The sequence below is a fragment of the Chlorocebus sabaeus genome, chromosome 7 (genome assembly GCF_047675955.1).
Source record: "Chlorocebus sabaeus isolate Y175 chromosome 7, mChlSab1.0.hap1, whole genome shotgun sequence".
NCBI lineage: Eukaryota > Metazoa > Chordata > Mammalia > Primates > Cercopithecidae > Chlorocebus > Chlorocebus sabaeus.
The window spans coordinates 97,680,860-97,703,449 of NC_132910.1; the positions used below are offsets into that span (position 1 = coordinate 97,680,860).

At 32.7% G+C, this 22,590-nt stretch overlaps 1 protein-coding gene across 3 annotated transcripts in view; it reads right to left on the reverse strand.

Annotated features, from left to right (window-relative positions):
- Window positions 1-22,590, reverse strand: part of TTC29 (tetratricopeptide repeat domain 29) — a 254,589-nt gene that overhangs the window by 218,263 nt on the left and 13,736 nt on the right. The window lies entirely within an intron of this gene.

Genomic DNA, 22,590 nt, shown 5'->3' on the forward strand with positions numbered 1-22,590 from the left:
GCTGAGATCCGGCCACTGCACTTCAGCCTGGGTGACAGAGCGAGACTCCGTCTCAGAAAAAAAAAAAAAAAAAGAATAAAAATTGCCATTTAATATCAAAACAATATTCTCTCTATATTAGTAGTTTCACTGTATGTTACAGAAGTTCATTATTCTTTCATTCATGCAGAAAATATTTATTGAATTCTATTACTAACTATATATTTTCAAATTATTTTCAGTTAGAATTAAGTTAATGATTAATGATTCTATTCTAACTTCAATAATCAAATGCAAGAAGATAAAGTGACAAACAAATATTCCCTTTAGTCATGCAACAAATAGGTTCTGAGTTTCCTACTAAGTACCAGGCCCTGTTCTAAACCAAATACATTCCATGCCCTTGTGACGCTTGCATTCTAAGGCCAGAACATGACTAACAAATAAGTAAGCAAATGAGAATAATTTCAAATGATGAAAATTTCTAGAAAGGAAATAAACAGAATTGTGAGGTAATCGCTGTGTAGTGGCTATTATTCCATTAAAAGAACAATTAGATGCCAAAAGATGTAGCTTTATACTAATTATGTTATATTCTTTTTTAAAAAAAAGGACAAAAGACCTGATGTGATACTACTGGCAACAAAAATTCACCGTGGAGTGGAAACAGCCCAGACCACCAAGATTGAGCCCAGTTTTGCCTCACCTCCCTAGGTCTCCAGTCTTCTCATCTCTAAGCTGTGTATACTAGTATATGCTACGTACACCATGGAATTCCTCTAGGAACCAAATGAAATTAGGTATGTGAGAATACTCTGGGAAATGTGAAATCTCACTGCTGCTTCTCAATTCCTCATTATGCATTAGATTCACCTACAGAGTTCAAAAAACAAACAAATAACAAAACAAAACAAAACAAAATGACTAGACTTGCATCTGCCAAGAATTTCTTATCCAGTGAATCAGCTTAGGTAGAGAACAAACAAATAAGAAGTGGCAAGCAGGAGAGTGGTGAGACAGGAAGTTTAGAAAAAAGGCAGGTCCCAGATCATGAAGAGACCTTACGGTAAAAACAACAGTGAGAAGTCTGGACTGCAAGCTAGCAGGGAGGTAGAGCTATTGGAGATCAGAGTCAGGGAACCGACATGACAAGACTGCATTTTACAAAAGTCATCTAGAAGAAATGTCCCAGCTGAACTGCAACCTTCCCCTATCTGGCAGTCAGGTTGTTACAGAACTAGTCCATAAAGAGAATAAAGAGACCACATGGATCCTAGGTCAAAAGATCAAAAGCCAACATTTAGCATGAGAATAAGATATATTTGAAATGGGGAAGAGAAAAGGAATAGTGGTTGTTACTTATTCCTGTCCTCCAATTGCGATAGAGGAGAGTATGGAGAAAGGCAGCGAGATGCTTGGAGGGCCATGTTCTCTTTCTCTTCCTCACTCCAGTCAAATGGAGGAGCTCAGAGAATCAAAAAGTCAATATCCTATGAAATGCAGTGGGAGCCAAGAGTAGAAAACACTCATATCCTTCTTCCCATCTAGGGTTCTTGAAGGCAGGGAGGACTACCAACATCCCTCTTCCCACCTCCCCATACACAAGGGCATGCAAAGGCAGCAAAAGTCACTGCATAGCATTTCTAGGCAGAGGACGACAAGGATCATCCCTGTAATTGCCCACAGCCCTGAATGGTATAGGAGAAGGGACTTAATATTCCAGTGGGCTCCATGTGTGGCCCAGAAGTTACTGGGAGGAGAGGGCTGATATGTCTGTCACAATGTCATCTGGCCATAGCAAGGAGATGTATGCTAACAACTGTTCATGGGCTGCCCACTGGGGACTGATGTAAGACACAGCTAAAACTGAAATGAGAAGTACTGGGGCACTCCTGAAGGGTTCAGGTCAGCATATTTCCAGAGCTGATAGAACAAAGACAGATCAAGTACATCAGAGATTGACACGTGTAAAGGACCTCATAAGCTAGAAATGCATTCAGGTAGTAAGTAAAAGAAACTTGTCTCACAGTGCTGTGAAAAATGGAGGTTTCTAATTTTCTTGCCTAAAGGCAGGCAGCTGAGGGCCTTGGTTCAGTGGCCTGGCAAGTTCAAGGCCATGTCTCTGGGGTTATCTTGACTTTCCCTCCTTCTGGTCCCTTACTGGTTGCTACAGGGCTGCTACAGCTTCAGACATGATGTCCACTTTCAAGACATGAAGAAAAGGGAAAGTGGGGTGGCACTGGCAGCCCTTATGGGAAAAACAAAACATTCCTGCAACCACTAGCAGATTTCCACTTGTTTATTGGCCAGAACCCTGTCACGGCCCCACCCCTCAACTTGGTGCCACGAGTCTGGAAAAACAAATACCCTGCCTGCTCTTAGGCATGTTGCTGCCCACAAACTAGTAAACTAGAGTTATGTCTGCAAAGACAGAGGAAGGAATGGATACTGGACAGACAAATGCAGTGACAATTACAAAGTCCTAGAAGTCAGGGGTGTCCAGTTTTTTCGCTTCTATGGGTCACATTGGAAGAAGAATTGCCTTGGGCCACATATAAAATACACTAAAACTAACAATAGCTGATGAGCTTAAAAAAATCATTTAAAAATCTCATAACCTTTTAAAGAAAGTTTATGAATTTGTGTTAGGCCACATTCAAAGCCATCCTGGGCCGTCTGTGGCCCACGGGCACTGGGTTGGACAAGATTGTTCCAGGTCAAGATCTGAAAATAAATGCTGTTACCCCAGGGAGTTACCAGATAAATTGTAGGAGGCCCAGATAAGTTTTAACATCAGATAAACAATGAATGATTTTTTTTTTATTAGCAGTATGTCCCAAATATTGCATAGAACATACTTATTCTAAAAAGAGTTTCTTGTTTTTGAAACTCAGACTGAACTGTATGCTCTGTATTTCTATTTGCTAAATCTAGTAACTCTCCTGCCCTGAAGCCCCCAGTAGTGCAATGCTGTTTCTGTGTAGGAAAATAGGGTGAGGGGAAGAAGTTTTAGAATCTTGAACAACTTGAGAAACTGCCGAATTGGACTGACTTTACCTGAGAGTGACAAGATTGGATTTTTACACTAGGGAGGATCAAGGCTCAGGGCCAGGAATTAAAATTAAGTTATAAAAAAATAAAGACTTTCAATTTAGCATTCTCAAGTCTGTGAGTCAGAAATTCACACCTGATCCAAGAGAAGCAAGGGGAGAAGGGTAAAACCAGGAGCAGGAAGAACGGATGGGAGATCGGTGGTCATGGAAAGGAGAGGTGCTGGGGGTGGAACCAGGATAAAGCTGGAGGGATGGAAAGAAGTAGGTGAATTCAAAACATTTTAAGGAGACAAAAATATGGATTACTTGGTGATTCAAAGATATATCAAGGGTGAAGGAAAGGGAGGAGCAAGGGTAACAACCAGGTTTGGGGATTGGGTAATGGGTAATTAGTAATTTGCTACAGAGGGGAAAGGATGAACAGGTTTGGGGAAAGAAAATGAGTTAAGGTTCAGATAACTGGAGTTTCAGGAGCCTGAGGGGACCTCCACGTGTTACCCCAGAAGGCAGTTTGAGGGGTGACATAGGAGGCCTGAGAGGACAAGGGGCTGGAATCTTGCCTCACACAAGCAATGCCACCTTTGTACGTGTATGCATTGGTGGCCGGCCAGTCTTCCTAGGAGTGAAGAAAACATTTGGGGGCAAAAATGAAGAAAATTATAAATAGATAAAAATTTAAACATTGACCATAAATGATACAAATAAATGCTAGATAGGGCAGTTAGAAGGCCATCTCAGTTCTAATCCCAACAGGGTCAGAAATCCAGAAAAATCACTCTCTGGGCCTCATTCCTCCACCCCTGGAAGATGAAGGTGCTTTTGCTGGATTTGGTCCACCCAGCATCTAGCTCCACGTCCACAGGAGGCACACTCTAAAAGTATTTCAGAAATAACCTTCCCCACATTGTGTGTAGTCTTGGTGGCATGGAAATTCAGGGACTCCCTAGCCAAAGAGTGGGTTATTGACCCAAATTAGGCCAACTGGTCTCTCTCCCAAAATTCTGAAACCTGAGGCAAGCAACACAAAGGTGTAGGAGGTTGCTGGTGCTCAATCAATTCTGGCAGAATTTTGACAAGATTTTCTCATAGTTCCTGCTAACTATGTCCATTCGAGAGGGCCGGGTCTGGTCTTTTTCTTCTGATCTGGGTTCTTCTCTAAATTCTACTACATCCTTTCAATAAAATCATTTTCACTTGATTTAGTCAGAATCCATTTCTGCTGTCTGTGACCAAAGAACACTAAGTGATTCAGAAGGGACTGGACGATCATTATTTCCACACCATCTTTCAGCCTCAAACATCTATGATATATAACTAATATCGATTTTTAAAATTTCCAGTACATTTTTAAAAAAGATCATTCTTTACAGGTGATGTTACAAATAGAAATGTATTTAAATATGCATATAGAACTATGCTGGTATCGTCTCTACTTTTTACACACATGCACACATACCTATGCATACCAATATGCTACTGTTTAAGCCTCATTGTTAACATTTGAGAGCAAGAAAGGACAATTATAGTGGTTTAATAAATTGGTTCCTATCTAAACCTTCATAGTTAATGCAAATTATTTCTTTTAACCAGAAAAATCTTCATTTGTTAAAATAAATTGGCTATCTAAAAAAAAGGAATGTCAATCTCTACCATTATATTTGAATTTCTCAGGTTTTAAATTTCATAACAGAAAACCATAGCCAAAGTTCACTTGCTGTATGAAAGAATTGTTTTAAACACAAATAGAAATATAAACAAAACTCAGATGTATTTGTTTAATCGTTATTTCATTTGGCCATAAACTTTTTAGCCTTTGGTTTCATTTACACATTAAAAAACTTTTATGAATATTAGTCTAAATTAAAAGCTGCTGTTTTTAAGCATCAGAAAAAGAAAAATCTTTTTTTTATTTTTATTTTTATTTTTTTTTAAAATTTATTTATTATTATTAAACTTCAAGTTGTAGGGTACATGTGCACAACTTGCAGGTTTGCTACATATGTATACTTGTGCCATGTTGGTGTGCTGCACCCATCAACTCGTCATTTACATCAGGTATAACTCCCAATGCAATCCCTCCCCCCTCCCCCCTCCCCATGATAGGCCCCGGTGTGTGATGTTCCCCTTCCCGAGTCCAAGTGATCTCATTGTTCAGTTCCCGCCTATGAGTGAGAACAGAAAAATCTTCTTGAACTGATGCCATGATACTGGATGAAAATAGAGAACTCTGGTAAAATTTATGGAGAGATTTCATATTATAAAATATGAGGAGAGTTCATCTGACAGGGAAAAAATGTGCCATTCACAGAAGCAAAATCGTGGACATGCTGAATGTATCCTAAGGAAGATCTTTGACACTGCAGATACCTGGGGCTGCAATGGGATAAGGGATGCAGCTTGAGAACGCATTTGAGAATGAAATTAAGTAGTCAAGCATTTCATATAGGTTTTATTGCCATTTAAGGGTATTATTCATTCAATGGAGATGCTGTTAACTGTTCTGAATTCACATCAACATCTCCCTTAAAAAATGCAGAGATAAAAAAAATCTAGAAACTGACAGAAAGCAGAGCTGAACAATATGGCATAACTCCACAGCAGGTGAATGTGTAGAGATGCTGGGAAATGGATAATTTACTGCAAAACAGCCATGGAGATATTACAGTGTTTTAAAATTCTGCCTTAAACTATTTTGAATAGCTACTATTTATAGAGCACCCACAATGTGTCAGGCACTGTGTAGACATCATTTCTAACTGGCACAATAACTGTATAAAGTACTACTTCAATTTTTACAAATTAAAAAACCTGTCTTCAGTGCCAAAGCCATACAAGTTATTAATAGTAAATGGCAGAGTTAGAATTCACATCCAGCTCCCTCTGGTTGCAAATTGTGAATTCTTCCCATTTCCCTCCATTGCTTCCTATTATATCATGTATTGTTGCTTTTTCCTCTCCTCCTCCTCCTCCACACAACCTTCTGTTTATTTGCATTGATTAGGAATTTGATATTATTTGACAATTATGATACAACCTTTCAATTGGAAAGCCATTCTCTTTTTCCATGGCAATCCATGTTTAGGTTGGGTATTAGACAGAGATCAGTATCATTTTGTGACTCCCCCAGAGAATCCTTCCCTTTAACAGGAGACAGCAGACAGCCAGCAGCATCCAGGAAGAGCAAATTAAATAGATATGGTTCCCACTCGAGGGTGTAAAGTCTAACAGGAAAAACACTGACAAAGACAAACATTTGAAAGGATAAAAAGCATATACTTCTACAAATATAAAAAAGATGAATAGATGCAATGAATAGAAATTACAATTTATTTTACTCTCTCTGTACCTAAACTAATACATCTAATAACTAATATGAAACCCCCTAAGTAGGTCTTTATATTAGTTATTAGGTGAATTTTTAAAATCAAAGACATTATCTTCTATTCATTTATATGACTGATATATTTAACATATTTTTGCATAGGATAAACTGAATTATGGAATCAACATGAAGCTTTACATTCAGTGAAATATTTCAAAAGCAGTTCAATAAAAAAATACTTTAAAACAAGATCATAAAATTTTCATTTAATCTGACAAAGATAAAGTCAAAAGATATGTAATATCTAATCAAAAGTCAGGATAATACTTTTATTTCATTAAGTTAATATTTAAAAGTCACAAGTGGGTTATCTATGTGTCAGTTATAACAGTTTTACATTCATATGGTAGGGATAAATGTTATTGGAATCACCTACGGGATAATTACATTGACTTAAATTAATAGTTCAATAGCTTCAGTTAATATAATTTCCTTGGAATAAAGTGAATCACTATTCTTACCTATCTTTTTCAGTGTAGGTAGATATTATGTATACTGTAATTAGAATGAAAAAAGTCATTTCTTGACATACACACATACTAACTGATAAAAATTGTATGAGTTGTTTATGTTTTATAGTTTTTGGTAAAAATGCTATTTTTTCCCAAAAGCTAACATAATAATAGAGCATTTTCCTAGCCATATAAATGTATAAAGAGAGAGAAGTTAAAAAGACAAAAAATTTGACACTGTTTAAAATGACTTTTTACTATAAAGCCATATAGAATTACAATGAAAACTGAAAGCATTTTTCTTAATTTTACACACTTAGATTGTTCACAATTATTAGTCATAGTATTGATTAGTAATGATTAAGAATTGGACTACCAACAGACATATATGTATTTTTTGTAAGAAACATTAGGGAGTTAAGATTTTTAGAATTCTTAATTTATTTTCCACGTACTTCAAAACATAGCAAGAAAGAAGTTTCAATATAAAAAAGTCTTTAAAGGCTTTCCAATGAGTTGACTGGTCTCTGGGGGCATCTACTGGAAATTTAGCAAACTGCAGTTACATCATGTAAATTTGATAACTTTCATTATCCATCCTAATACAGATATTATTTTAATTGATATGCAAATAAGTTGACACTTAAAGAAGATAAATGTAAAGTTATGCATGGTATTCTATCTCATCCATCTGGAACAGCAAAACATGTAGCTGTCTATGAGATGAGTTAACAAAGATTCAACTGTTAAAAATGTAAATAGGGGAGGTGGCATATCATAGATTAACAGTTTTCATAGCATCCAATTCTTATTTTTGGAAAAATTAGAAAAATATTTTATACTTAAACATTCACATATTTAATGAGAAACTTTTATTAATCCAAATAAAATACATATATAAAGCACTTTTAAATTATGATGAATTCTCTAAAACAAATCCTTTTGCATCCCATACATCCACCAATCATAAATAATATGACTACTACCTATTTTCTATATGATTTAATTTAATTATTATATGTTAACATCTCAAAGAGTAGAATGTATTATATTTGGATCAAAATAATCTTTCGTTATAGTCATTACAACTAGAATTCATCATTAACATAAATATTGTTATTAATGTCTTCTAAACATTTCAGAACCTGCTTTAAGAGTATTGAACATATAATGAACACAATACAATCACTTCAATGTATGTATAGTTTAATATATTTTAATTAAAAAGCTCTTTTTATAATATTATCTCAGTTATGACTAATTATATAATAATTTTAATATCATAGCCACTATAATCTTGATTTTTTAATAGAATTTCTAAATCATATTCACTTTGAGATTAAAAATATAATTGAACGTATATTGTGATATGCTTATATTGTACCATTATATATTTTATATACTACTGTAAAATTTATATAATTTATATATAATTATATACAATTTTTATAATACATAATTAGATATATAATATATAATATATGTAATATATAATATATATTTTATATATCTTATTATGTATTATAGATATTATATATTATATACATGTTATATATAAAATTGTATATTATATAAATTTTATATTACTTATATAAAATTATAATATAATTTATATAAAATTATAATATAATCTATATAAAATTATATTATATATTATATATAAATATATTAATATAATATAATATATTATATAAAATAATATATTTCATTATTATTAATTATATTAATTTATTAAATTATATAAAATATAAAATAAGATAGAATATAAAAAATATTAAAAATAAAATTGTATATAATTTATATAAAATGATATATAAAAACTATATAAAATTCTCCTTGTAAAGATTCAGATAACATTTTAGCTTCATTCCAAAGAAATCATCTAATGTAATATATTAATTTATAGCTTTTCTAGAAATTTCTTAGAATTGCATACAAATAAATATGATTTCATCTTTTACATGAACTGAAAAAATTAAGCAATATAAAAATATTACCAAAAAGTCAGAATATAAATATTAATATAGCATTCTGTTTCAGTTTTGATTTAGGCTCAATTTAGGTAGATAGTCCAATTTAGCAATTTTAAATATATAAATAAAATCTGTCCCCCAGAATTTTTTATGGAATAGAATTTTTATGTGATTATCAAAACAGTTACGCGTTTACTAATTTGAACTTTACAGGAAACTGTTACATATGCAAGTTTTGCTTTGTAGTTTTCGATTTTTTATCAATTATTAAGAATAAAGAAAAGCATAGTCAGACTTTCAACATTTTTAAAGTATATATACAAATTGAAAAATGCTATTTTGAAAAAACTAACCTAAGTTCCAACTTTATTTAAAAAAAAAAACAATAGGAATAAAGTTTATCCTCTGGTATTTTATAAATAGTACTATCACTAATATAACCCTTTCAATGAATAATAAAAATATCTAAACATTTGATCAGTAAAGATTCTCTCAATAGTCCAATAAGAATTCAATTCAACATGGGTGATTATATTTTGGAAGTTATGCAATATTTGTGTAGAATGGGACAGAAGTTATTTCACAGATTCTATTTTGATAGAACTGATGTTTTGCATTAAAGGCAGTCACTTTATGTGAGATCAACAAATGTTTATAAACCAAACAGTGTTTTCTTTGGTGATTGACAAATATCAGAGGAAATCATGCTTATTTAGCAAATAGTACAGGACTACAATATTTACAATAACTTTAGATAATTTCCTTAATAACATAAAGGCCTTTTTTTTAATGTGCCCACCTGCTCAAAGTGATTTATTCAAGTGATTTCCACTTAATCAAATATTTGAAGTACAGTAATTGTTATCAACTAGGAATGGATAAACTATTTATCAGTCAATAGAAAGTATTACCAAAATAGTTACCTATGGTAACTGTCGCACAGCACTTTAGCATCATTCATTTTCTTTATCGAAAAGCCTCAAACATACACATTTTTAAAACTTAAAAAATTACTGTTTGTTTTAGAAACATTTGTTGATCTCACAAAAAGTAACTGCCTTTAATGAAAACTTCTTTAGTAGTCTGGTAAAAAAGGATAGGAAGAAAAGCTCCTTATATGAGGTTAATTACACATGTGATTTTGATAAAAGTCTTATTACTTGCAAACTCCTTTGAGAAATTCAAACTTTATACAAAATAATTTGTGTAGAAAAATGTTAAGCCAAAGATTCCACATGGAAAGATATGAAATGAGTGTCATTGTGAAAGCATAATTTTTCAGGGACAGTATTTTCAAGCCAGGATTACAACACTTGACTCCAAACACCTTTGGCTAACTGCAGAAATCATGTGGATTCTTGTTCTTTTCTTTCAGATTACACTGTACTTCTCTACTATAGAAAAACCAGTTAAACTTAAGCTGAAAAATAAACCCTGGAAATAATCTTAGTTTTTAAATTGAGTTATAACGATACAAAATAAATTCAAGTGAGTAATACAATTCTGGTATATTCTGTATCCTAAAATAAGAAAAAAATATGCGGAAAAGAGGAGGGAAACAAAAAATGAGCTTCATATCACAGGTCTACAAAGAGTGGACTAAATATACATGTAAATTTAATCATGCTTATTCATCAAATGATCATTTTTGTCTAAATTAATATTTATATTAACAAAATACAGAATATGATATTCACTCTGTTGTGTTCTTCTTTTTAAAACCACCCATTTTCACACTGACACTCTGTTTTTTGAAACATAATTCTATGATACCCTCCGCAATTTTTGAAATTTTGTTTGGAAAACTTTTTCTGAAATAACATCATTTAAAATTTTCCTTTAGCTTTCTATACAGCATTATAAATAAAAGAACTATCAACTTTCCATATACATTCAGGGAAATATCAAACTTTTAATAAAAATGAAAAGCTAGAGAATATAAAGGGCAAACTTAGTAAAAACAAGTTGCATTATAAAGAAAACTTCAGCTCACTGCATTTTTTTTTTTACTAAAGTATGTCATACATTTTATCTTTGCAAGAGTTTGACGAGTTTTGCAAGTAAAATTCTGTTTCCTCTACACTTGCTAATAGTCATGAGAATCTGTAGTTTGCACCTTCCCATTAAAAATGTATTGTATTTTTTGAAATTATTCACCCCGCCTTTTATCCAGATCATGTCTTTGAAAGGAGGAAGTAGATAATAAATGGAATAATTCATGATTCCCCATTAAATATGAAACTTTCTTTTGCAGAGTTTAGAAAATGAAGTTCTACATAATGTACAAAAGTTGATTAGAACTTTTTTAACCTTTTCAAGAAAAAACCTTTCATATTAACTACATGAGGAGCTTTCTCTGAGAAAGGTAAAACAATCAATTCTTTACACCTATAGTTTTGTCATATATATTCTAATGTTGCTCCCTCTAAACATATATTTCCTTAAAATACTTTAAACATATTAAAAATAATGGCAAGAAAAATAGTATACATTGAGCTATAAACATGACCAGTTTTAAAGAGAAATATAACAGGTTTAACATACAAAGGGAAAAATCACATAAATTAAAAATGAAAACAAAACATTATTCATGCTCTTTTCAGTAATGTAATGGATGATAGTGTAAGGGTAAATAAACAAAAACTACATGTATATTTCTCTTACTATGGCATGTCTTCTAGTGAAGTAATGATATTTTGTCATGAGAAAAAATATACACTTATAAAACTTCTCTTTTACAAATCAATCATTGGTATTCCGTCAACTACACTCTCTTGCATCCCTTTTTTGATAAAATTTTTTAAAAGAAACCAAATGATTCTTAGACTGATTCTGTTCTATATTTTTATATATAAATATCCTATATTTCTTAGGTGATAAATCTGTGTAATTTATCTTAAGAGAAATGTCAAGTTCTGACTACTTAAGAGCAGCGGTTGATCTCATTTCTTCTTTGGGTTTTTAAGTTTCTATGATAGAAACAGTTCCTCATTTGACTCAACATATTTTGATTTTCCCCTTATCTAAAAATAAAATTAGAATGTATTTCCCTATCAAACTTGAATGCTTAAAAGATGACTACCAAACTGTAAGTTATGTAAACAAATCTTTCATAGTATGTGCTTTTAATTACTGTTGCAAAGTAAGTGTGCACTGTGCACGTGAACAGTGAAACCAGGAGTTTTCACAGACTATATGTATACAAGAAACTTCCAGAACATAATAAAAACTAAATCAATAAAAACAAAAAGTCAATGGATCATTTTGATTCTTTCATCAGGAAACATCTGTATATAAAGATCTTGTTTTCTTGAATATGATATTAATTTTATTGCAGCTATCTAAACATTTAGAAAATTACTAGTTATAACTAAGAATATAGAATTAGTAAATAAAAAAGTATATCAATAAGAACATTGCAATAACAAAAGAAAGTATTTGCAAGAAGATGAAATAAAAGAGCCTTGGATTTAAACTTTTTTTAAAAAGTATAAAATAGATTAGTAGGTAGAGAACAAGAATATTTTTCTTTTGTATTCCCATAAAATAATGCAAATTCCAACAAAAAGAAAACTTGTATAATATTATTAGTATTAAACAAAATACAATTCAGGCAGAAAACATTAAAGGAGTATAATAATATCAAATTTATAAATAGATTAATTTACTGAAAAATATAGCAGGTAGGAAACAATGCACCTAATAATATAGCTTAAAATACATAAAATTAACAGAAGAAAGAGAAGACATTGATTTTAATATTTTTTCCAGAAACTTACAGATAAAGTAGAGGGAAAAGTATTTGAACAGTAATTGCCTAGCTTGATTGAAATAACAGCCTCACGCTAATATTTATATTGTGAGAGATTTTTATATAGAGAACTATCTACCAAATTAAATAGAGAATATATACTTATTTTTCAAAAAAATAAATATTTATAAAATCTGGCCAAGTACTGGTCACACCAGGAATTTTGTAAATTGATACACTTACTACACATCCATGGATATACATCCATGACACACTTACTAAGCATGAGTGAAGATTTACTTCCCAATCCTGGATCCCCTACAAAAAAAAGAAAAGCAAACACCAAAAACTATTCACCTGCAAATTTAGAAATACACTCCAAGTTTATTATTTGCTTAAATGTGAAACCAGTATGGAAATTTTCATATATTTAGAATGGAAAGAAAAAAGAAGTTATCATCATATTTAAAAAGGAAGCTATAGATTTAAGTGCATTTTCTGAAAAACAGGAGCAACTGATACTAGTGAAGAAGCTAGCTTTCAACTCAGGATGATAGAAAAAATCCTAACAAAATAAATATTATGAAATAATACTAAATAAAAAACTGAGAAGAAAATATTAACAGTAAATTAATAAAATGATAAAGGAGAGACCAAAAAGTTGACCCATAAAACAAACGAACTGGTTACGTGAAAAGACAGAGATATCTGTGCAAGCATAACCAAGAAAAACAAAAACGGATAGTCACTAAAAATAGCAGCATGAACGGAAAAGGCTTCTAATTATAATTATAGTAACTGCTAACTTTTACTGTATGCTTAATGATGTGACAGGTGCTGTTTTCAATACTTTACATGTAATTAGCCTATTTAACTTGACAACATTTTTTATGAGATAGGTGCTATCATTTTAATCTCCATTTTACAGATGAGAAAACTACGCCACAAAGAGTTTAATTAACAAGGTGACGATCACACACCTGTGAGTGATGGAGCTCGTTCATCAACAGAGGCAGTCCAACCCTAGGCCCCGTATTATTAGCCATCATTATCTTTACACTACCTTCAAGATATAGAGAATATTTCAAGAAATATAGAAGAGACTTTAACATTATTAGAAAATATCATGTTAAACTTCATTGCAGTAAATATAAAATTTTGCATAAACAGGCACTTATTTTTCAAAAATAACAATTAGCTGGAGAAGATTTAGAAGACTAATTATAAGACCTACCTAACCCCTTTCCCCTGACCCCTACTCTCACCAAAGGAGAAAAACTATTCAGTTTCACATGGGAGTTCTACCAAATTTTCAGTAATAAGAAATTCCCATTTCATCCAAAATGCCCTAGAGCATTGAAAAGGATAAAAAATTCTTCGGTCGATTTTACAAAATACAAGTAACCATTGTAATTTCTTTTGCTGGGGGAGGGCCCAGAAAGACTGCAGAGAAAGAGATGTGTCTAGGTCCTTGCATTATCTGAAAAAAATTTTAATTTGCCCTCACTTTTAATTGAATAAGATAAAAATTCTTTAGTCAATTTTACAAAACCTTAAAGTGTAGCAAGAGAAAATAAAAACCACTGCTCAATATCATTATGATTTAGATGCAAAATTCACATATACACATACACGTGCGTGCACACACACACACACAGAAGTCAATAAATTGAAACCATCGTGAGTTTATCTCAGAATTGGAAGAATAGTTCAAAATAGAAACCCTAGTAACTTTATAATAATCTAGTAGGTGCAAGAAAATTATTTCACAATGTTCAAAGCTCACACATGATTAAGAAAAATGGCTAAAAAAAAGCTTCTTTATCTTGGTAACGTGTATCTATTAAAAAACCTATGGCAAAAGGCTTTTTCTGTTTAGGATACATTAGAATCGTCTTCACTGAAGCCAGGAATGTGAAGCGATGTCAATGCTATTATTTAACACAATTGAAATGAAAGGTTCTTGTTAATGTGGGACTCAGTATTTTAATAATGTCAGTTCTCCTAAAATAACATATGAATTTAGCACAATCCCAATAAAATCTTAATGATATTTCCCCAACTCTTGACAAGATTATTCTAAAATTCATATAAAACAGTGAATATACAAGAAAAACTTTCTCATTTGGAACAAAAGGGACTTTCTGCCAGATATAAGAATGCATTTCAACTATATTGATAAAAACATTAGTGGCACTAATATAAGAAAAGGCAAATAAATTAATATGACAGAATATATATGTATATGTATGTGTAAAGGTGTATGCCTCATATACACACATGAAAATCTGGCATTTAATAAAAGGAGCGTTTCAATTCAGGGGAAAGTTTTTAGGACAACTGATTTGCAAGTATTACTGGTTTTATTTTTTTAGATTAATATTTTATATCCAACAAATAACACATACATAGCATGTGCTATATTACTTTTCTGCATTTAAGAATATACTTAATACACTTAAATCGCAATTTCCTGATCATCTCCTTAACCCTAATATATGTGATAGGTTTATATTAACATTATCATGAAGATCTTTCAGCTGCTTAATCATATTATTTGCTACAGAATTAGTTAAGAAGTGTTTCTTCGTCTTCTATTTTCTTGAAGAGTTTGTGTTGAGTTTGTCATTATTTCTTCCCCTAATGTTAGGGCAAATTCATTAGTGGAGCCACATGGGCCTGGAATTTTCTTTGTAGGAAATTTTTTAAACTATAAATTTAATGTCTTTAATAAATATAAATCTCTTCTGTTATTTGTTTCTATGTAAGTGAACTTTGGCAGTGTATTTTGGGAAATTTAGCCATTTCATCTAAGTCGTTGAGTTTATCAGCATGAAGTTTATCTCCTAATAACATTTTAATATTTGTGTAATCTGTAATGATGTGTCCCTTTTCATTTCCCAAATTGGTAAACTGTGTCTTCTATTTTTCTCTGATCAGTTTGACTAATGGTTGATCAATTTGTTTTTCAAAAAACCATCATTAGTTTCATTGCTTTTGTTTGTTTGTTTGTTTTCTGCTCTCATTTTACTATTCCTTTTTCTCTACTAACTTTAATTGGCTTTCTTTTTCTGGTTTTTGAAAACGAAAGCTTAGAAAATTAATTTTGGATATTTACATTTTTTCTAATACAAGCATTTTAATGCTATAAATTTCCTTTTAAGCACTGCTTTAGCTGTATCCCACAAACTTTGATATGCTGTGTTTTCTTTTTCATTCAGTTAAAATATTTTCTAATTTGACTTGTGATTTCTTCTTCGATTAATGGGTTATTTAGAAGTATGTTGTCTTGCTTTCCAATTTGGGAAGATTTTCCAAAACTCTTTCTGCTATCCTTTTTAACTTAATTTCATTCTTGTAAGAGAACATAGTTGAAAGGATTTAAATTATTTAAACATGTTAAAATTTGTTTTATGGCCCAGACTATAATCTACTATGATAAATCCTCCATGCACAGTTGAACATAATGTGTTCTACTGTTGTTTGGTGGAATACTCCATAAGTGTCAATTACTTAAGGTGATTAAAGGCGTTGTTGAAGGTTTCTATATTCCTACTGGTTTTTCTACCAATTATTGAGAGAGTGATGTTGGAATCTCCAACTAAAATTATAGACTTTTCTACTTCTCTTCTTTCTATCAGTTTTGGTTCAACGTTTTTTGAAGTTCTGTTATCAGAAGCACAAACATTTAGGCTTATGTCCTCTTGATGGGCCAACTCCTTTTATCATTATAAAATATCATTTTTTTCTATAGTGATATTTCAACTGCTTTCTGAAAACATTTCTGAAATTCTGAGATCTCTAATTTGTTTTCTCTCCTTTCTTATTATGGTAAGAATTTATTATCCTTTGTACTTCTGTGTGGCCATTTCAAACATAGAAAAGAAATGAGATTAGTCACTTATCTTGACCTTGACATTAATGTGGAAAAACCTTAAGCCAAATTAACTTTTGAGAAAACAATTCCCTTAATCAGCAATGCATTTCTTTGGCTACTTTGGTTGTAGGATAAAAAATTGTTTCAGACAAGCTTGAATAAAATGATTTCATGGAAATCTGAATCATGATTGCAGAACAACTGAGTTCCGGTAGAACTGAGACCCAAGGCAGGTTCTGGATCCAAGGCAGTCCTGGAAATACCAGAAAAGTCTGAAAATTGATTTCAAATGTATGTCATCCATTTTCTTTCCAGCTTATTCATTCCTTCCTCTCTTTGAACCATCTTTTTTCCTACTGCTTTGCTTCTGCTTCTTTATAACAATAGGTTGCCTTGGTCAAATTACTTAACCTCTCCATGCCTTGGTCTCTGGGAGTAATAACAAGGGTTATTGTTCATAGGGTTGTTGTAAAGACCACTTAACACAGAGAATAACACACAGCAATCATTTATTTAACCTGTTACTATCTTGTTTGAAAGAAAACTTAATGGAAAGATGTAATATTTATGACAAGCTGTCTAAGTAACTATTTGGTTGCATTAGGTGTGCAAATTTTTCTTACATAAGATTATATGATAACTTTCTTTTGGAGCTTAGTATCAGGAAAAAGCTTGTCTCTTAAAGAACTGATGTATGCCTTTTCATCAGGTATTGTGACTTCTGTAGTCCTTCACATCTTCCTTTTTGCCCAGTCTACCCAGAAGTTGAAAGAGAAACTTAATGTTCCCTCATAGTAACTATAGTAATTCCACTGGGGAGTGTATTTACATACTTTATTTATTTGCTTTCTATTTTCTAGTTATAATCTGACAGCTGTATAATACAAAGGTTTTTTTTTGTTTTTTGTTTTTTTTTTTTGGTGTTTTTGTTTTTTGTTTTTTTGTTTTTGAGACAGAGTCTTGCTCTGTCACCCAGGCTGGAGTGCAATGGCGCAATCTCAGCTCACTGCAACCTCTGCCTTACAGGTTCAAGTGATTCTCCTGCCTCAGCCTCCTGAGTAGCTGGGATTACAGGTGTGTGCCACCATGCCTGACTAATTTTTATATTTTTAGTAGAGACAGGGTTTCACCATGTTGACCAGGCTGGTCTCGAACTCCTGACCTCAGGTGATCCGCCCGCCTCGACCTCCAAAGTGCTGGGATTACAGACGTGAGCCACCATGTCCAGCCTACAAAGTTTGAACTTTAAGTTTCTTTAATCTATTCTGGAAAGAAAGTCAACAAGCAAAGAAGTGTTATTTTATGTAAGTCCAAGGCCTAAAAGTCGAAAACACAATCCCTGCTTTCAAAGACTCCAGTCTAGAGCAGAGTTCATTCCTTATGACAACTCACATTAAGAAAAAATACAAAAATTAGCTGGGTGTGCTGGCGCACACCTGTAATTCCAGCTACTCAGGAGGCTGAGGCAGGAGAATTGCTTAAACCTGGGAGATGGAGATTGCAGTGAGCCGAGATTGCGCCACTGCACTCCAGCCCGGGCGACAGAGCAAGACTCCATCTCAAAAAAAAACAAAAACAAAAAACAAAACCAGATACTTACATTGCAATTCAGCACATGTATAAATGTGTGTGTAATATATTAAACCAATGTTTAAAAGTACAAATATGCAAAATGTTCCAATCGGTTTATAATTATTAACTCAATTAATTATAACTATTTTAGGAAACAGGCCCTATTATCATTATCTTTATTTTTTTCAGATTAGGTAACTGAAGTACAGAAAGGTTAAGTAACTTCGCCAAAGTCAACTAGATACTTTGTCAATGAGAGTAAATCTGGGACTAAAGTCCAGAGAGCACGGTTTAAAAATTCATGCTCTATTCCATTACACATGGCAGCCTCCCAATATTTAGGTTTCTTCTATGCAATGCGTTTTTTTCTATCCTATTTGTCTACACTCTCTTTCCATTTCTTAAATCCTGGCCATGATCCCCAATCTGATGAGTCACAATCACTACCCACTAATGAGTCACAATCTATATACTAACCATACTATAGTACATACATACATAGTACATACATACATAGTATAGAACATACTACAGTATGTTAAATATTAATAAAAGGGAAATAAAACACTTGTACATGACTGTCAATGGCCATCAAGATAGTTCAAACAGGAGCTCCGCACTCTACCAAGTGGATCAAAGGAGGCCTCACAAAGCAGGAAACAGTTAAGTCGAGGCTGGAAGATAAATAAAAGCTTGCCCAGTACACAAAGTATGAGAAAAAGCAGAGGGTTTTCCAGGCAGAATACATGTGCAAGGCTATGAAGGGGTAAAAGATCATGGGTTCTCATTCCTGTGAGGTGAGCTAAGCACTGTATGAGCAGAGTACCAAGGATGCACATATGAGCAGAGCAGCAATGGCCACAGCTCTCTTGAAGCTTGTAGTCTAGTATAGGAAACAATTATACTAGCAATGGCAATATAGTACTATAAGTGTACTGTAGATTACAAGATTATAGCAAGTTTATCTAATACAGTCGAGCCATTTAAGAATGAGTAAGAGTCATGAGACAATTAGGAGAAAAATCATTCTAGGCCAAGAGAATGGAAATACACTAAGAATGAGAGATGAGAGAAAACAGAATAATGAAGACCTGAGTATTTTCAGAGGCAGAATGGTATAATGCTCCAAGAATGAGTGTTAGACCCAGACTGCATAGATTCAAAGTCAGCTCTTCTACTTGTTATCTGTGTGTCCTCGGGAAAGTTACTTAATATCTCTGTGCATCAATTCTTAGCTGTAAATTGAACTAATAAATTCTTTTTGTGAATTAAATGAATGAACACATATGAGGCACTTAAAATAATTCCTGAAACATAGAAAGTGCTCTACAAATATTAGTCATTACTATTATTTTTGCAAGAAGATGAATTTCAAAGCAGGAACGGAAGGAATTAAACTGGAAACAGTATGCATGGGCTGGGATGAGGCTGGCCTTAATTAAAAAGTATTTCTTGAGTGTCCACTATGTGGATACTGTTAGAGGTGCTGGAGATTCAGCAGTGAACAAGACATCTCTCTAGTTGCTTGGGTCAGTTCAGAAGGAGTCATTTTTTATCTATTGCTTTATTTAGTCCCCATGTTTACTGTATGGGTAAGCTCTGATCTCACTATCACTTAAATATATTCTAAATTAAACCATTTCTCATCATTTCCACTACATCTGCCCTAGTCAAGCCACCATCATCTTTTGCTCGGGGTGCTCCCCAGTCAAATATCCACAGAGCCCAGCAGCCTTGAATGATCCCTTTAAACTAAAGTGACAGCATATCATTTCCCTGCATATTAAAATGAGCCAAAGGTTTCCTAGTATACTTAGAAGAAAATTTAGGCTTTTTGGAAATTATTCTGACCAAATAACTTCTGAGCCCTTAGGAACAATGTGAAGGGAATTTTAAAAAATCCAAGAAGCAAAAAAGAGATTTGGAAAGATTCTTATTGATCATCTAAGAGTTTGGAAGATACTATAGTAATTAATTAATAAGTAAATTAATAAAAATTTTTATTAATTTAAGGACAGAGGCAATCAACATTGGTAAATTTCCTAATAATACAAATCTTTCAATGTATAAACCTAGACTAAAACAAAAACTAATAAAGCAAAACATACAATTAAAACTTTTCTAAAATATATGACTTATTTCCCTGCCATATGAAATAGAGTAAGGTCAACAAAATAATGCTTTGTTAGGAATTCTGTTATTTAATTTCAACACAATGTAAATACACTGAAAAGGGTGGCTGCAGGGCCCAGTCATGCCTTGCCCTTGTCCCCAGACAGTCTGTCCTTTTCATAGTGGCCAATTATTTTATCATCCCCATGTCAGCTAGTATTTCAGTATTTTAGCTTCTTCCTTACAAATTTAATTTACCTAAAGTAGGAAAAACAGGATGCTTCCATGAAAAGCAATATAGGCAAGCTAGTTAAATAAGAAAACCTAATTTTATATACATGTCTAAGTCAACAGACTTGGCCTAAGGATGCCTCCACAGCCCTTCTGACAGTAAAATATGTAGGCTATTTTTCTGGAGCTTTTCTTTGTTGCGTCAAGGTTTGCATGCATATACTGATGTTGGTTAATGTAAATCTGACACCTGAATTAGTGATGTGTCCCTGATATTCTTTTTATGAAGGAACTGTCAAGTTTTGCCTGCACTGTGTAGATTGCAGGGAAGAAGAGGAAGAAGCTTCTCTATCTGGGTTTTCTGGCTATACAGTATCTCTGATGTACAATATAGCAAATTGCAAGAGAAGAAGGTATGCCTGTATTTAATTCGACTTAACATGCTTGCACTTCGGCTTGAAGACAAGCACTTAAAGTATATTGAAAGATTTTTATATAGTGATATGTAGAAAATTGGGATTAATAGTTAAAGCACAGAGCTTGAAGATGTTAATACACACACATATATACACATAATATGCACACATACTATATATATTTATAGACACACACACTACATATATTTGTGTGTGTGTGTGCATATATATATACGCACACACACATATATATCTTGATAAGTTGCCTTCCTAGATCAAAGAAAGGGTGATCATATTTTAAATGGTCTCAGAGAGTCACTGAAATACAAATATGAAGTTTTAAAAGCTTCCAAATAATAAAAACTATCAAGAAAAAGTATCTCCTACAAACTTATATTCTCATTTTCATTTCTTATAACTAGACATTTAAATGCTTTTATTTTAAAAGAGAATGAAAAAAATAAAAACAAAAGAGAATGATAATGCTGTTCCCTTCTAATCTGGAGGTGGGCATCACCTGATTATGCTTCCCAGAAAAGTGCCTAGTCTGGTAATATCTGTGGAAACCCTGGTGAAGCAAAAGAATTCTTGTGAATCCATAACTTGCTTTTGCTTTAAACAGTGAGATGGTGACACTGGTTATTACCACATCTCCAATTTCCAACATAGAAAACAGAACAGGATACGGATATAGGCCAGGGAGATGATTTTTCCATAGTTGCAGTAACCTCAGTAATTTTAAGGATTGTTTTTTGGCCATAATGGAGACTTGAAAAGGGTCTAAATAGTTTTTAATCTTCCCTGTTTTCTTAATACAGAAAGAACACACTATCAAAGACAAAACACAACATAATAAAACCATCCTGCCCCATACATTGAGAGTGATGTGGCTGGATCATTGTTTATCCCACCGACTGACAGTTCTGGCTGATTCATCCTCTGTGGTACCTGTGTGCTTGTCTCCTTTTATCTTTTTTTATTTATCACTTTGTCCTATCACACTGAAAAAGGAATTTCCCAAATGGTTTTTAAATAGAGAAGTACATTTTGCTCTTATAGGTTTATGGGCTATTGTAGGAAAAACCACATCCTCTAGCTATATTCTGTGTATTTCTAAAACTGTGAGTTTATCTGTACATTTCTGAAAAGTTTTTATTGCAACTTGAAAGTTTCTTTAGAAACTGGCTGGGCACGATGGCTCCCAGCTGTCATGCCAGCACTTTGGGAGGCTGAGGTGAGAGGACTGCGTGAAGCCAGGAGTTCAAGTTCAATCTGGGCAACATAGTGAGTCCCTGTCTCTATAAAAATAAAAAGTCCTCTCATTGATTAGTATTATAAGTTTGAAATATATCTTATTTAAAACTCTGCCTTTAGGACATGATGAAAATGATACTTAGTACAACAAAAAGGTATTTAAAGAGAAATGATAAATTAATATCACTACACACATCAACACATAAAGTTAATGCAAAATATTTAGGCTATTTATACTACTAATAAATGCTTAAAAGCCAAAGAAAAATGAGCAATGATAATTAATAATAGTCTCAATTGAGTGTCATCTACATGTGTTTCACATAGAGAAACTCATTTAAGTCCTATAAGAATTTCTTGTTATTATGCTCTCCAAATAGTTGTGGAAAGCAAAGATGAGAGAAAGCAGGTAGCCTCCTTAAGACAATACAGGTATTACATAACAAAGCCAAGTTTTCAACTGCAGAAGGAATCAGCTCCTCTAATAGCCAGAGCTGCAAGTCATGACTCCCATGGTTTCCTCTTACAGACATTTTTT